Here is a 16,139-nt window from a genome sequence, read left to right as displayed (position 1 = left end):
TCCGTGCCATCCATCACAGCCGACTACAGTAAACGCATCCAAGCAGAGATTGAGGAGTACAGAGTGGAATGGACCATTGCTTGAAAAACTTGGTCATATCAGGCCATCATTCATGTGACAGAAGAACAATTTTAATTATTTCAAGTCAATTAAATTTTATTTATGTAGCGCCAATTTACAACAGAAGCCATCTCAAGGCACTTTACAGTGTAAGGGTTTAAACCTTACAAATAATAACAGAATTACACACTGAATTATATAGAAAACCCAACAACTCCACCTGAGCAGCACTGGGCAACAGTGGAGAGGAAAATCTCCATTTAACGGAAGAAGCTCAGTGTATTTCAGTGTATGACCTCTCTTGCTTATTCCAGTCAGAACTCTGGCTGCAGCATTTTGGATTAACTGGAGGCTTTTTAAGGAGTTATTGAGACATCCTATTAATGATGAATCACAATAGTCCAGTCTGGAAATAATGAATGCATGGGCTAGTTTTTCAGCATCTCTATCAAAAAGGATGCTTCTAATTTTAGAAATATTCCTCAGGTGGAAGAAGACAGTTCTAGACATTTCTTTCATGTATGATGTAAAGGAGATATCCTGGTCAAAGATAACTCAGAGATCCCTCACAATATTACTTGAGTCTTCTAGGGTAACAGTGTAATTAGATAGTATTTATAGAGATCAGCATAGATTTTAGCATCAAACAAAATAACTTCTGTCTTCTGAATTAGAGGACATCCAGGCCTTTCTGTCTTTTAAGCATGCAACTTCTTTTTCATGGATTTTAGGAATAAAAAGCAGACTGGATATTGGTTAGTTTCACTGCGGCAACCTCAAAAGCCTGTGGTACGTAGCCTGTCAGCATGATCTGTGGGAAAGAAGCAGTCTAAGTACAAGTGAGGTCTTACAAATGAATTTAGAACATGCTGTCTGATAATTTTTTTCTCTAACAGTTATCCAGAAGTTCTTGTTGTCTCCTTGCACGTTTCCTTTATACACATTGACATGGGAATGAGGGTTTGTCAGCTTTATTGCGCCATAAATCTCCCTATCCATTTGCAATTTGATGGCTTTCTGTCAGGACGTCCAAAGTGGTGCTGATTGTGCTAATGATAATGTGTCACAGCGATGTGTCCCATGTTAAGCCAAGAGCAGGGCTGCCAGCCACAAGATGAGGAGACACTACAGGATGATGTTGTGTTGCGCTGTGCGCAAGTGATTGATGACTCTCTCTGTTGTAGTGCTTTGATTAAGACGCCAGTGATTTATCGTCGCCTCTCACAATGTAATTAGACTCTGTATATATACTCACCAAAACAGTGCTGTCTTGTTATATGATCCCAATGTGTGTGTGTGTGTGTGTGTGTGTGTGTGTGAGGTGTTATCTTACTGCATTTTTACATCATATTGCTTTCTAAAGTCTGTCTGAACAGATTCCAAGGAAATCACACCCTATTTTGTCTTTTTTTTTTTTTTGTATTAAAGCAGGAAATGTGTTGAATGTGAGATTTTATTAAATTATTTAATGTGTGATAGATGTGTTTACATTTAACTGAAATTGCCTAGAGTGGATTCAGGTTCACTTCGAAGGAGCATATCAGGGCTGTGGGTTTTGGTTTGTACTGGTCTCCTTAGTCTGACAGAAGGAGCGGAAACAAAATAAGATAGCAGAAACCATGAGGGCTACAGAGTCAATCTAAAGTTCCTTCCTCTGATAACTGGGGGAAAATAAATATTTCTTTTCCCAACCAAATATAAGTTTCATAATTCTGCTTCTAACGCATGTTATTCTTATTTACCTTTGAGTAAAAATAATGAACAACTTACATTTTGTGGTGACTATAAATAATAAACAATAGGTCAGCATTGTCACAGCCATTTGTTGTTCCAACATCGCCAAGGTGTTCAATAACACAATCCATCTTCCTAATGTGAGGGGTGTGGCGTCATCGCTGGTTTGCACTCTGTTCTTCCTGTTTCTGATGGGCAGAGCCCCACAGACAATTTGTGCTCAACACTTCCTTGCTTACAGAGGTGGAGGACTTATCACGGCCTTGTGGCACATAGTTTTTTCCTAAGATGGAGGGAAGAATGGAGGAAGAGCTCAGATCTTGGACAGAGATCATTTTAACACAGTTACTTTGAAATTGTATTACATATGAATTTTTATTTTTTGTACTATGTTCTGACATTCAGTACCTGCAGCTATGATTCAAAGTAGACACAATTGTTTATGTAAGACTTTGGCTATATAGATTTTAGGTACAGATTGCACCTGGCTATCTCCTGCTTGGATTTCATGTGCTGTGTGCTATGTTGTGCATGTGCTATTTTTCCTTAATCCAGTCTTAGTCTATTTTACTAATGTGAATCAGTGTAATATCAACACTGATATGTTCCTTCTATCAGACCTTTCACTTTTGGGAGAGGCTAGTGTCTCTGTGTCTTTCAAGGACAGTAGAGGAATTGCTTGTGGGAGAACCTTAAGACAGCAGAACAGAAATTTCCCTCCAGCTTTTCAACAGCGTTTATTCCTGCTTGCACTTCCTATTTCCTGTCCTCCTCAGCATGCTTCCTGCTCTGCTATTCCTACTGTTTCTTCATCACTATTGTCCCCTCCTTGCTGAAAAGAGACATTGTGCATTGTGGAGAAACATCCAGTCTGTCATCAGTCACACAAGAATTTCCTCACAGGAGAAAAACACAGCTTGAAGTATGTGTGTGTGTGTGTGGTAAAGAACACATACTCCAATGTTCAGATTTTTTTTATCCACGAAGGATGCTGTACCTGACAGAGAAGTTATGTATCAAAAAGGAAGCTCCCTTTCTGCTAAGATTTATTGTGTTGTGTGTTTTATCCAGGAGCATCAGAAGACTACAGCAGTGTGCACTGTGGAAGTATAATGCCAAGGTGCACTGAGGCAGCAGCACTCTGTCATCAAATACCCCTACGGTCACCTCAAGCTCAAGCTTCTGTTGCTGTTCGGCAATAATGATCACATTCATAACTGGAAAAATGTCCCTTTTTTATTTCTTGCCCATGACAGAGTCTTTGGTGGAGTAATTGGGATTTTAATCTTGCATCAAAAGTTAAACCTCCCATTAATCTGGTATAATACTCTGGTTTGATGAAGTTGAAAAAGGACTCACTGTTGATTTGGTCACTAAACCAACATCGCTTTCGAAATTCTCTCTGACATTTTTATTTGGGATCTTTTTCAATTCACTTCAATTCCATATATTTATTCATGCAGCAGTAACAGTTGAAAGTAGCCGGTTACTAAAGATAGTTTGATCTGATCTATGCTGATTGAAGGTTAAATATCTTTGAGCAGTTTAGTTGGGGTGAGGTCTAAGATTAATTGTTTGAATTAGCTCAGCAGAAGCAGTCTAAGTAAGAATAAAGTCTGATAAATAAATATAGAGGTGTTGTAAAAATCAAGTTGCAGTCACACCGGTTAAGACATTACATGTTCTACACCTTGCCATACCACATAAACAGCCGTGATTTACGATAGAGAAGCTGCTTTGTTTGGTTTGTGCTGCTCCCACCCGAAGGTTTAACCCCCAAAGGAGTTCCTTAGCTCTGTATTTTATGTTCTCCTCTTTCCTCTACAGAGCATAGGGCAGGGTGGAGCTTTAGGAAGTGGGGTATATCCTTCCTCTTCAGCGAGAACATGACTGAGGAGAGAGACTGGAGGCTTGGATGCCTGGAGCTCAGATACCACTTGCAATTTGCAGCTCATCGCCTCAGGCGTTTGCAAATAATATGAGTTTATATGAAACAGTCACAGGAGATAGAGCATCCTGAAATCTTTCACTGTCCTCACTGAGATAATACACAGCAGTCAGTCTGGCAACACGACAGCTGATAAATTGCTTTTAATGTTTGCAGTGTGAAAGTGACACCTAAAGGAAACTTAGTTTTTCTGCAGCTTCATTGCAGTAATATATATCAAAATAGGTTTCGCTTCTTAGCCAGTTTAATTAAATGTTCCATTAACTGAAACAGTAAGTCTTTTTATATGCACTCAAGATGCAATTCATAAAACGTACTATACTACCTAATGAAAAGAGTGGTAATATTTGCATACATTTTTACTTAGATTTACACAGAGCAGCATCCTTTTTATCAGAATTATTGCGATTGTTAGCAAATGTTAACAACAGAGCTGCACAATATCACTCATGCTGACACTTGGCATCGCACATGAATAAATCATAAGACTATTCACTTTTTAATTTTCTTCTCATCTCTCTCTTCTATCATTGCTTTCACTACATTATAAGCAAAATTACAATATAATGTGACCATAGCCTTGTTAAACTTCTTTGAGTGGTGGAGATACAGTGATGAAGTCTGTCTGAATTATTTAATCAATTTAATATTATGCAAATCATAATTTAAAAGAATAAAATTCCAATAATGAGATAAAAACGCATCTTTTAAAGAACCTCAGTTGGATTCAGTATTAAAGTGAAACATAGAAAAGAAGTTATATGAAACTAGTACATTCAACAGAAAGTTGTTAACTCCTACTATTACACTTTTTTCATGTCACTGATTCCCTTTAAAGACATAACACTGGATCCCACTGAGCAGATACAAGCTATTTGCCAGCAGTTTCCTCTCCAATCCTGCCATGATGAATTCGTTAGAGCACACCTAAAATGAGATCATGATCACGATGGTGGTGTTCATCAGCCGCTGTGGGCCACTCGATGAGGTAATCGTCGCAGAAACGCAGAGACACCTACGCATTCACATTTAACACTTGAACGTGTATGTTGCACACATCCTATTTCTCAACCCGGGTCAGCTGGGGCCTCATTCACACCAAAGGATTACTCTCACTTGTTTGCACTCTCTCTCCCCTCTCTCTCTCGCTCCTGCTTGGAGTGATGACTCTGTCGTATGTCACTGTCTCCCAGCATCACCCTGAGTGATTGCCAGTCCTGACACGCACTTGCTTGTACCACTAACCCACCCAAATGCCCAGGAAATTAAATGCTCTGTCGAGGTAATAAAGAGAGTAAATCCTGGTTGTGTTCTCTGCTAACGGCGGGGGTGTTTTGGGGGCAGGTATTATCATATTAAGCCCAAGCTGAGGGGATCACAGCCCAGGACTCCCACATTACACCTCATCTGGTGAGGATTTACTGCCTTTCCAAAAACAGCTTGCCGACAGCTGTAGTTTCTGCTTTGTGTGGGTCGGGTGCCAGACAGTTCATTTTGGAGGACAAACATTCGGAGTCACAGTTTAAAGAAACAGTTCCATACATTTTATTCTAACTTCCTGAATTTGAGGAAAGCCCTTCTATACTTTTATAGCCACATGGCACGTTGGTTGTAGTGGATTTTATGTATATATGGGCTATGGTTTAATATGGTTATGTTCAAAGCAACTGCTTTTTCACATAACCGAAGCGCACTTAAATTCATATATGTTATTTAAAATGATTCTTTCTCCTGTCAGATTGTCTATTTACTTAGAGATGCACATACAGGTTTATATACATCATAGATTATTACTTTCCTAATTCCAGTATAGCAGAATGACCAGTTTGCCCAGTAACTGCAACAAACATGATAAAACCCTCCATTTTGAAGAGATTTTCCCTCGCGATAACAGCTGTCGAGGAACAGATTAATAATAAAGAAGAAATGAGATTATGCTGAGTCGTTAAGTTTATAACTCTCCGTAGGAGTAGATAATGGTTCTGGTAGTGATCATATCTGTTGGCAGAAAGTCAGCAGAGTGCTTATTACAAATGGCATCCATGAAATCTTTAAACACTCAGAGCTGGATACTTTTCTTTTTACTGAATTGCAAAGTCAGTTTATGATGCACAGCAGCTGTTTGTCTCTTATAAGGGAAAGTAGTAAAGGGGAAAATAGTAGCAACACACATGAAACTTAAAAGCAGAGTCAGATAAAAAAAAACATCTATGCTTTAGATTACAATAAAACCAGATCCGCTTGATTACAACATTAACGACTGATCATGTCTTTTAGTGTCATCCTTTAAAATAATTCAGATATAATATGTTGGCGATCTCACCTGTTATGTGCATCGAAAGCTCACTGAGTCAAACACTGTAACAGTCTCCCTCCAGGTGTCTGTTTTATTTCCACAACCAACTTTTTGTGCACACAAGTGTAGAGAAATTGTACTTTTTTGATACACACACAACTGCATTGATGTCAGTGCAGTTGCTCAGTGAACAGCCCAGGGCGAGCCATCAGCTGGTTTGTTGATCTATCTATTTGCATTTTGCACTTTGTTTTCCTTCAGTCAATGGACCTGAGCATTTTTATAGAGAAGTAATCTATTGGCACAGCAGGAGAGCAACGGTTGTCATTAGCATACATTGTAAAAAAAAATAAAATTGTGTATTACCTTGGAATATCTAAAAAATATTTTATTTCCAAATGTTTCAGAAGGTGTTCGTTGGGGCCCATAATCAAATTTTACAGAGCTTTACAGGTTAATCCATCCATGTCCTCTAGGATGGGCATTTAATAGACGTTCTACATACAGAGCAGACAGAGACACAAATGGTAAATTTACACCATGAAGACTAAGAATGACAGTGAAGAGAGTACACACAGCAGAAGGGCTGAAAGCAATTTGTGCTTCATCACTGATTTCTCCATGAACCGTCACACACAACCCACAGTCAGATATCTATAAAGTGCTCAATCACAGTTGTCAAGATGAGGATTTAGCATGTGGGATGTTGATGGAGGATCAATACAACGCTATCAAGTCATCCTCTCGCTGCTAATAAACACAAGCCCTTTATGATGTTCACAGACAAACCAAATCCAACACACACCGACATCAAGTACAGACGTTTGCTATTTTATCTCTTGGGACGTGCAGTTGCCCACCTTCATCCAGCCATGAAATAGAACAATGGTGTGATATGAAATAATCAGTCAAATATGAGCACTTGTTCTAAAGCTATATTTATGTAATGTGAATACAAGGGTTGGGGTTGCTGAAATACATAGACCCTTTAAGCTACTGTTTCATAAAAGCCATAAATTTGTTTCTCATATGCCTCCCATGGTAGTACTGAGGTTGAAAAATGACACCATGTCCTACAAGGAAAGTGATACAGTCTTAAATGGGGGTTTAAAGGAAAACATTTTTTATTGTGGTCTTGTAATTTTCATATTGCCTTAAACCAGTAAGCAGAGAAGAAAGCTTTCCAGGATGGTTTTATAAAGTATACAGTGTATAATGTCCTCTCTGATGGGAGGACAGTGTTGCCTGTGGGTCCAGTCTCAGGTGGATCAACATAAGCAAGGCCAGTCTCATGATACAAAGCCCACAGCCATATACTACAGCTCTACCGCAACTATACAAAAAAAAAACATCACTCTCTTTTTTCCTTAAATAGCTGAGAAAAGGTGAGAGACAGAAAAAAAAACTGTAGCAATTAAAATCAGAAAAGAAGAGCAAAAGAGAAAGTTGCTAAGGGGGGCAGAACATAAATCAAAGCCGTGTATTTTGCAAAGTGGAAGATGAAAAAAAAAAAACTATCGGAGGGAGAAGGCGCCATCTGTTTCTGTGGATAAAGCCGTACTGAACACTTGCATTTAAACACATGCTCGACCGATCACACATACATTAGCGCACTATGTGCTGAGGTGCGATGTTGCTGTGAAAGGCTTGCGGCTCACAGGAGGTGAGATTTACACCCTGTGTGGAAGACTGCACCTCAGCAGTGGAAGCTCCTATAGTGAGCTTTAAAACCTTACAATGGGCTGGACTGAAATGAAAATGTGTACAAATGTGACATAGCATCAGTTCAACCTTTTGGCCAATGACTAAATGTCTGCAACACATATGGCACCTTCTTTGGCCTCAGCGTTACATGTTAGCATATTGATATGATCATTCATCCAAAAGCTGCTGGCTCTTCATTCTCAGACTCCGCCCCAAATGTTCTCTCATCCCATGTCATTAAAGGCACTGTGTTCAGTGTTGGCCGTGTAATGCCAGAGGATAATCATATTTAAACTCAATGCAGTTTGTCATTATAATGTGAAGCCACTGAGCAGCGAGTCAGTTTAATCTGCAGCCAGTCACTCAACAATTTTTGGAGTGCTGTCACAGAGCCCCTATACATCTGCTGCAGGTTTCCAACATGTAAAATCGTGATCCGGGCTTATTTGATGACAAAGTGTAAACTAAATGTTGACATGATGTATTATAGCCTGCCAAATCCCCCCCCCCCCCCCCCCTCACCTCTACCCCCACGCAACGTGATTGAAGAGCTGTAACAACATTCACCAAGTGCCAGAAGTGAAAGTCAATGACGTTTAGTGTATTTGTGCGTTTTGATTCATTGTTAGGAATTGCCTTTCCAGTACGCCTGTCCTCGCCACTTAGAGAGATACTGTGGCTGTTGGCGCTTGCAACCATAATCATATTAGTGTTTGGCTCTGCCCTCGTGGCTCTGTCCCATTATAATTCCACGCAGTAATGGATGCACATCAGAGATGAGATCGTGACAGCTTTGTCCTCTGCAGGTTAGGACGTAGGTCCCAGTTGCTCAAAACAAAATCTGTTCCGTAAACGTGAGGTCTTCACACCACTCTGATGAACATTTCTGTTAATGTGCTCTCCTGTTGTACTGAGTTGGTGAAGCACCTAAGGAGACTGTGTCTGTCTTCTAATTTATGCTTTGCTTCCCTGACAGTCTCTGTAGGGAGTTCGGTGGCACTGCTGTTAACTTCCTGCTATCTATCTGACTGAGACATCTCCTGTTCCATCTCAGTGGCTACCTAAAGCTTCATTTCCCTGCCTGTCACTGTCCGCAGCGCTCAGCGTCTGCCACAAGGACGCACAGTTTGATAAAAGCCACTCCGCCACATATTACATCTCATTTTACTGACAGTAGTTGTGTACTGTGCCTATGCTGCAAAACTCAAACAGACCTCACCCCTTGACCTCACCTTATGAAAGTAATGAAAAGTGCAGCAGCGGGTGAATGTAGGCCACCTCCCCACGTGCACGCACACACACTTGCGCAGAAGGGGAAAAATGCTGAAAGGTGTTGTTACTAAAGGGAACAGGGGTTTGTTTAGCACAATAAGCATGTGTCCATCCTGAGGAAAACAGGAATTCAATAGTGAGGTTTGCCCCCAGGAAGATATCACCCACTTTATGGCCTGTTTAAGTCTGTGTTAGCACAAAGTTTGTAATGGAGGTCATAAAATGTGCATACTGCTTGAAGGTACAAATTCCTCACAGTGGGCACCTATAGCTGCAACAGTGAAGAGAGCACTGTACTTGCTTGTACTGTCTGAATGTTATTTTTGTCTGCTTCATGTTCATATATACTTTAACAGCTGACAAAAAATATTTCATTTTTGACCGGGAATGCTTCTATTGATGAAAAACATGCAACCACTCTGCCTTGTAACACTGACAGAACATTCACCAAGGTTAAATAGTTTTAATGTGGCATACAGCAGCAATATCTGAATACATTTACTTAATCCAGTCAGCCCTGGATATGCTTGCCATGGCTCGGATATTTGAGTTAAATTTGGCTTCACTGCAGGGGAACCAAACTCAATCGAATATAACATGACAAATATGAATCCTCCAGATTATTTTGTCTGGGGGTCCGACAATAACCACACCCGAGCATCACCTCCAGGAGCCTCTTAACCTCATTACAGAAAAATGAAAAAAACACATAGTAGATATTTGTGAACACATACGGTCATATAAAATATAAACAAATGTCTCAACCTCACACACTCAACATTTAAAAGGACACTTCCTCTACAGCAATATGTCTTTATTACCTACTTAAACTTAAAAGGGCTCCATCACCTGACATTTAAATCTTGGTTACTGCGCTGGCGCGACAGTGCTGAATTCATAAACCAATACGACTCAGCGGAGCCAAGACCCTCAAGAAAATGAGTGTGGGTATTACGGACAATGGTCGCTGGGTCAATGAGGGGTGAGGAGAGAATGTGAGTCCCAAGAGACAGAGCGAGAGGGATTTTCACTTCACCAAATAATGACAACTCAGGCAATATCAGCAAGCCGACGTGTTACGATGACAGTAACGATCGGTTGTGGTTCATTGTATCAAAGTTGACCCTTTTGACCCCTGGGTTGCCATGGAAACACATCGTCCCCACAGAAGTGATAGCTGCTGTTTGACATCAGGCGACACAGTGTTGACAGTGAGACTCGTCACCTGGGGCAGATATTGCTTATAGATAACGTTATTTTAAGTGTCCTCTCTCACTTGTGTTTCCCGCACAGAGAGAGAGACACACACACACACACACACACACACACAAAAAGCTCTCTACGCAGCTTTTGCAGTATCACCCATTTAACCACACCACTAGATTGTATCAGTGTTGTGACCTATGCATTGTTGTCATGATAAATCACATGATCAAACATACATGCTGAAGCATATTCCACGCTTTGGTGATTTTGCAGCTTCCACAAAGGAAAATTGACCAAGCTGTTTGTGCTGATGTGAGTAGAAAACACTCCAGTTAGTTTATGAAGTATCCGATCCCCGCCACAGCCCTGAGGCTCACTGTTCACGAGAATACACGGCTAAACCCACCTCAGCACAATATTTGACCAGAGACAGGACACTAGACTGTTCGGGCAAAGTCAAATAAGCTACGTCCTGTCGTCACAGTATCCTATAGGGTCACCTTGTGAACACAGAATGGAGATCAATGTTCTCCAGGGAACATATTGTCCTGCCAATGGAAAATCCACAATGAGCTGAAGTTGAGCATCAGCTGGTGCAGCGAGGAAGATTACAGCAACACTCAGCCAGTGCATATAGATAAGAGAGCATTAAATCTCCTAATGATTCAAATTGATCAAGTATACATCTGGTGATACTGCATACTACTCTACTCTTTGTTTCTCTTTTGTTCCTCTTATTTTATTGGCAATAATTACCATTAAACACCACTATCAATTATATCTTGCTAACACATTGTTTTTGTAGCATGTCCCTCTAATATATATTAATCTGCAGCTGAAATTAGTCCTCAACAAATGCCCTATTTACTCCTGTTTAGATATCATTTGCTAGAAACAATACTCAAATTTATGGTTTGAGTCTCACTTCAACAGCACGTGCTGCAAGACATTGCAAACACTCATCTGAGTGTAAAATACATGTGGCCAATGAGATAAAAGGACAGTAAGAGTATTACAAAGATTATTATCCTGAAATCTGCATTATTTTAATACAGATCTCTCATTTCCTGTCCATCAGGACACCATCTTGATTAGAAAGGACTTAATTATTCCAAAACAATAGCCTGGTGGAGTCACAAAAGGGAGATTGTGGCTGTTAGGGCTGTTGGGTTTGTTCTATCAGACAGCTCGAAGGGAGGAAGTCCTCTGTCTGAGCCGCCAGGCCTGGCTGTTTTTTGGGCGGGGAGAGAGGGGGTCGTGGGGATAAGAGACCGCCCTGTTATCTTTGTGTAAAAGGTCACACAGGTCTGGCGGAAGAAGCAAAAGCAACAACCATCTGTGTTTTCCACACACTCCGGTGCAGCTATCTAGACCAATGAGAGCTGGGCTGAGTGAACACACACATACAAACGCACACAGACATCACATCGCTCACTCATATCTGTGCACACGGGCAGCGCGATAAAAGACGCATTGTCACAAGATGTTGGAAAACCCCCAGATATGTTTTCCCTTCTTGATGTGATGTTTGCATTTAAGCATCATTGTTTTTGTTTTACCCCCGCTCAGAATGAGAAGTACATATTTATCAGAGATAAATAATTGACTTATGTTTTGTGCTGATAATGTGCAGAATGTTGGAAAATGGAAATGGAAAAACATTCAGGGGCAATAATTCAATGTGAGTGCAACTCTGATATATCACAAACTAACACAAAAAAAATGGTTTGACTCTATAAATGCATTCTAAGTAACGACAAACATATTTGAGTGTTGTATATTGGTTTAAATGACATCATTTATTCTGTTGCATGCTGTTACATAAGTCATACAGTCATACAATGTGCTCACACCTTCAGATAGAACTTTGCGTGAGACTGTGTAAAAGCTCTGCCAAAGACGTGTGTTGCACTAAGCACAGGCTCCTTTGGCTGAGAAATGTGAAAACACTCACAGGAAGAGTAAATTGTGGCTTGGGATTTTTTTCATGACCCTATTGTTTTCCCTCCAGATCCTTCAGCGCTGCACGCAGTCCGAATGGTGGTGGTGGTGTGCAGCACATACACATGCTTTACTGTCGCTCATATGCAGTGTAGGCATTTACACCACACGCATGCATTAGCATCTTACACAAATGCACAAAGCAGATCCCTGTGCAGACGACTCAAGTTATATTGCCACATAGGACTGTTTAAACTAAAGTGATGAACAGGTGATGTACATACTGCAGAAATGAGGGACATATTCAATACGGTAAGAAGCTACAGAGGAGGAGACCACGCCACTTCTCTTAAACCTGTGACGTCCAAATTCAGTGTATAATATTTTGGCTACTTTATATTTGGAAAGGACATAAACGATTGTCTTTTTTATACAATGACTTGATCATTTTATTCTGAACCAGTAAATCATTGTTTTTACAGCGCTGCTTGGAGGATTGTTTCTGTAGCAATAGAGACAAAGAATAACAAATTCATCTGTTATCAGAGTTTGACCTACTCTCTGGGCTTTAGGGTAATTAATGCCTAAGTGACAGCTATTGTGCTTTTGCCATGGCCTTTTACTACAGAGTAATATTGTGTTGTCTTTTGGTAATGGAGCGGCACTGCCACTTTATCTGAGAGCAGGCTAGACTAAAAAAAAAAAAAAACAACACTGCTACAATTACAAGTTAATACGACCTAATAAGGGCCTGATACACCGATCGTTATTGGGATAGGTTCCTTTCAAAAGTGCTTACACATGGGAGAAATCAACCTTGTGATGACTGCAGCACTATAACAATAACATAACATTTGAATTTAATGTAATGTAATAATTACAATCATAAAGGCTACTTACATTGGCCTGAATCACTGTGTCCTGTGGGGAATTAAACCTGTATTCTTCTGATGAATTGCTGACGTCTGTGATTCACCTGTTTATTGCAAGAGTGTGTGTGTGTGTGTGTGTGTGTATGCAAAGGTAGTCACTAGTGGCGATGAGAGGGGGTTGTAGTTTTATATTGATGGGAGTATGCAATATAAACTGCTGACAACAGGGTTTTCCTTATTTTTCTCAGGTTACACAAAACTATTTTTATGCACAAAGACACCTGCCTGTCTTAATGCCAACAGTTGATGTGGTTCTGTTTAATAATACACGGTACACTTAATGCATTGTGATCTATCAAAAACAACCAAACTCTATTAAACCTAAATTCATCTCTGCACTCTCCAGCTTTCTGACATTTTAATAAATCCTTTTGTTCTGTCATATACATAATGTCTGCTCTGACATTTTTAAAATCAGAATCCGAAGCTCACGGAAAAGAACGTGTCTCGGAGGACTGTTACAATCCTTACTGGTTGTGCACAGCTGGGAGTCAATAAAACTTGTCAATAATGATTCGATCCATTACAGAAGTCAAATGCTTTGCCATCCAATTACAGAGGTGTTCGGGTCGCTTTAAAGAGTGAATGACCGCTGCTTGATTGTACTTGACTATCACATATATCAATACCTGAATTTAATACACTACAGCTAGTTTTAATTACGACATGATTAAGTGGCCTTTGTTCCTAGAAATTAATCCTCTACCAACATCAACTACCGAGATGCATTAATCTGTCACACTGTGCCATAATGGGGCAAAAATCAACACATGTGCTTTCGAGTAATGAGCTGCATTAATGTGTGATGTCACACAGCTTTACTCTCAGAGGGAAATAGAAAGACGGAGCACATCCATTTAGTTCAGTGTCCAGTCACTGGCAAAGCAGGTGTTATGGATTGCCTCAGCTCTGGGAACGAGTTGCTGACCCCTTTCCTTGATCCCTTTCCTGTTTGGCGTTGTGTATGCAGCCGAGCGGAGGAGAGATAGAGCCGGGTTGGTCCCTGCTACTGTGTCATGTTTTTCCTCATATCTCCATTCCCCTTTTCTCTTCCAGTCAAGTCATGTTCCAGGTGGGGTGGCAGAGCGCAGGACGCAGCTCCAGGCAGTCCAGGAAATTTGTCTTCTCCGTCCAAAAAACATGTTTTGACCGTTTATGACACATCTGGAGGGTTATTTACACCTAAAGCCATTCTTTTCTGCAGCCACATGACACAATACTCTTGACAGTTTCTATTTGCACACCCTGCAATAGCAAAACATATTTTGCACAAATGAAACAAACAAAAAAAAAGGTCACATGAAGCAATTGTGAGTGGAACACTCTCAGGAGAGGCACATTGGCACTGCCAAAAGACCAGAGCGGAGCTATCTTTAGTTATCCAATTCAAAAACAAAAGGTTACTTTATGGCAGCTATAAATGTGCTACTACTGACACATTAAAACTGTCTTGGCTTCAACACTCCATAATGGCTATTACTGTACCACATTGTAGCAAGTGTAAGCAAAACAACTGAGTCACATTGATGTAATTGTTTTGGTGTTTTTTTGTTTTTTTTTTATTATAGTATTTTGCAAAACACATTACTCAGCAGCCCCTTTACACAAATAAGCAGTTCATTTACTGCATCTTCAAAACAAAGTGTTAGTGCATCATTAATAGCCTCTTTAGCAATATGCTTAATAATTCAGAAATATGTTACTACGTGCACCAGAATTTTCATTCTTTACTGAGACGATAATGCAAGTGCAAAGATAATACCATGAGCAATTTCTAACCACCACCTTGCATCTGCAGCAGAACCTAATCCTTCTTGCACCAAACCATCTGGAATGGGAATTTCGCTGTGCATATAATGCATGGGTCTGTATGCCACTGCAGCAGACAGGACCAGAGCCCCTGTAGCGATACAGCACAGCTGATTCATACATTGTGTTTTGACCACTTTATCACCACCTACTTCAACTCTCATGTAAAAAAAAAATCCCTGAGGTCTGCTTCTTTGTTTGACCTTCAACTGTGTGCAAGAGTAGGAAAAAAGGTAAGGTATTCCCATTCCAATGCATGGGCGTTTAACCAGCACAGGGAACTGTCAAATCAAAGGCTCCAAGCGGGCAGCGATCCCAGCCTCCCCCTGTGATGCACAAGGTGTCTCTGTCCTTGAAAGCCCACCGAATCCCAGGCTGGAGTTCGTCAGAGCTCGTCTGTTCCTAGAACCATCATGCTTTACGCAGAGCCGGTCAATCAGCTCTGTTAGAGGTTACCTAAGGGGTTAACATTGCCAACCTTCCCCATTTGTTGCTAAGGAAGTGTTGCCTGTTGTGCAGGAAACAGGGAGAGCAGTTTCCTGTTATGAGGAGAGGTTTTTAAAGGGTTGCATTCATTCAATCATGCAACAGATGCTGGGCCAGGAAGCCCAGCCAATAGCAGAAGCTGTAGTGTCCTAGAGAAACTGTTTTTGGAAACTGCTTTTAGGAACCTTTCTATGCACTGTTCTGGTCCAGGAAATAATCCATGTGCAAAACATGTTGAGGAAAACAGTCAGACGAATCTGTGCTTGATTTCTCAGAATAATCCTCCATATATGATGTGTCATGTGACAGTTCAGCAGCTTATGCAGTTGTGTATGTCTTAACTTTCCAATAGTTTGAGGGAATAATAGTATTTGTATGTGTATAAAAAAAAACTGTAGCTGCAGATGTAAAGCTCTCCCCCAGCGCATTAAAACACTGCAAATGAACTGTGGCTTATATTTAGGGTTCAAATCTTTGAGCCATCTTTCAACAATTGAAAAATGGCTTTGAGCTTATTCAACTCTTTTCTAGTCTGCTGCCTGTAGAATATGGCACCGACATACACATCTGACACAAAGGTAACCAGATGTTGATTTAGTCACCCACTGATTCTCCCTGCGCAAAACCTGCAGTAACTGAGATAAACATTGCATTCTGCATTGAAAAGTGATTTTGGTTCGCGCCGTGCATTAGTCCTGCCTCAGGAAGCGCCAAGCAGCACCTCCCGTTTCCACAGAGGAGCGCACCACTA

This window comes from Anabas testudineus, chromosome 5 (genome assembly GCF_900324465.2).
Source record: "Anabas testudineus chromosome 5, fAnaTes1.2, whole genome shotgun sequence".
Lineage (NCBI taxonomy): Eukaryota > Metazoa > Chordata > Actinopteri > Anabantiformes > Anabantidae > Anabas > Anabas testudineus.
Note: the sequence above shows the minus strand (reverse complement) of the source record.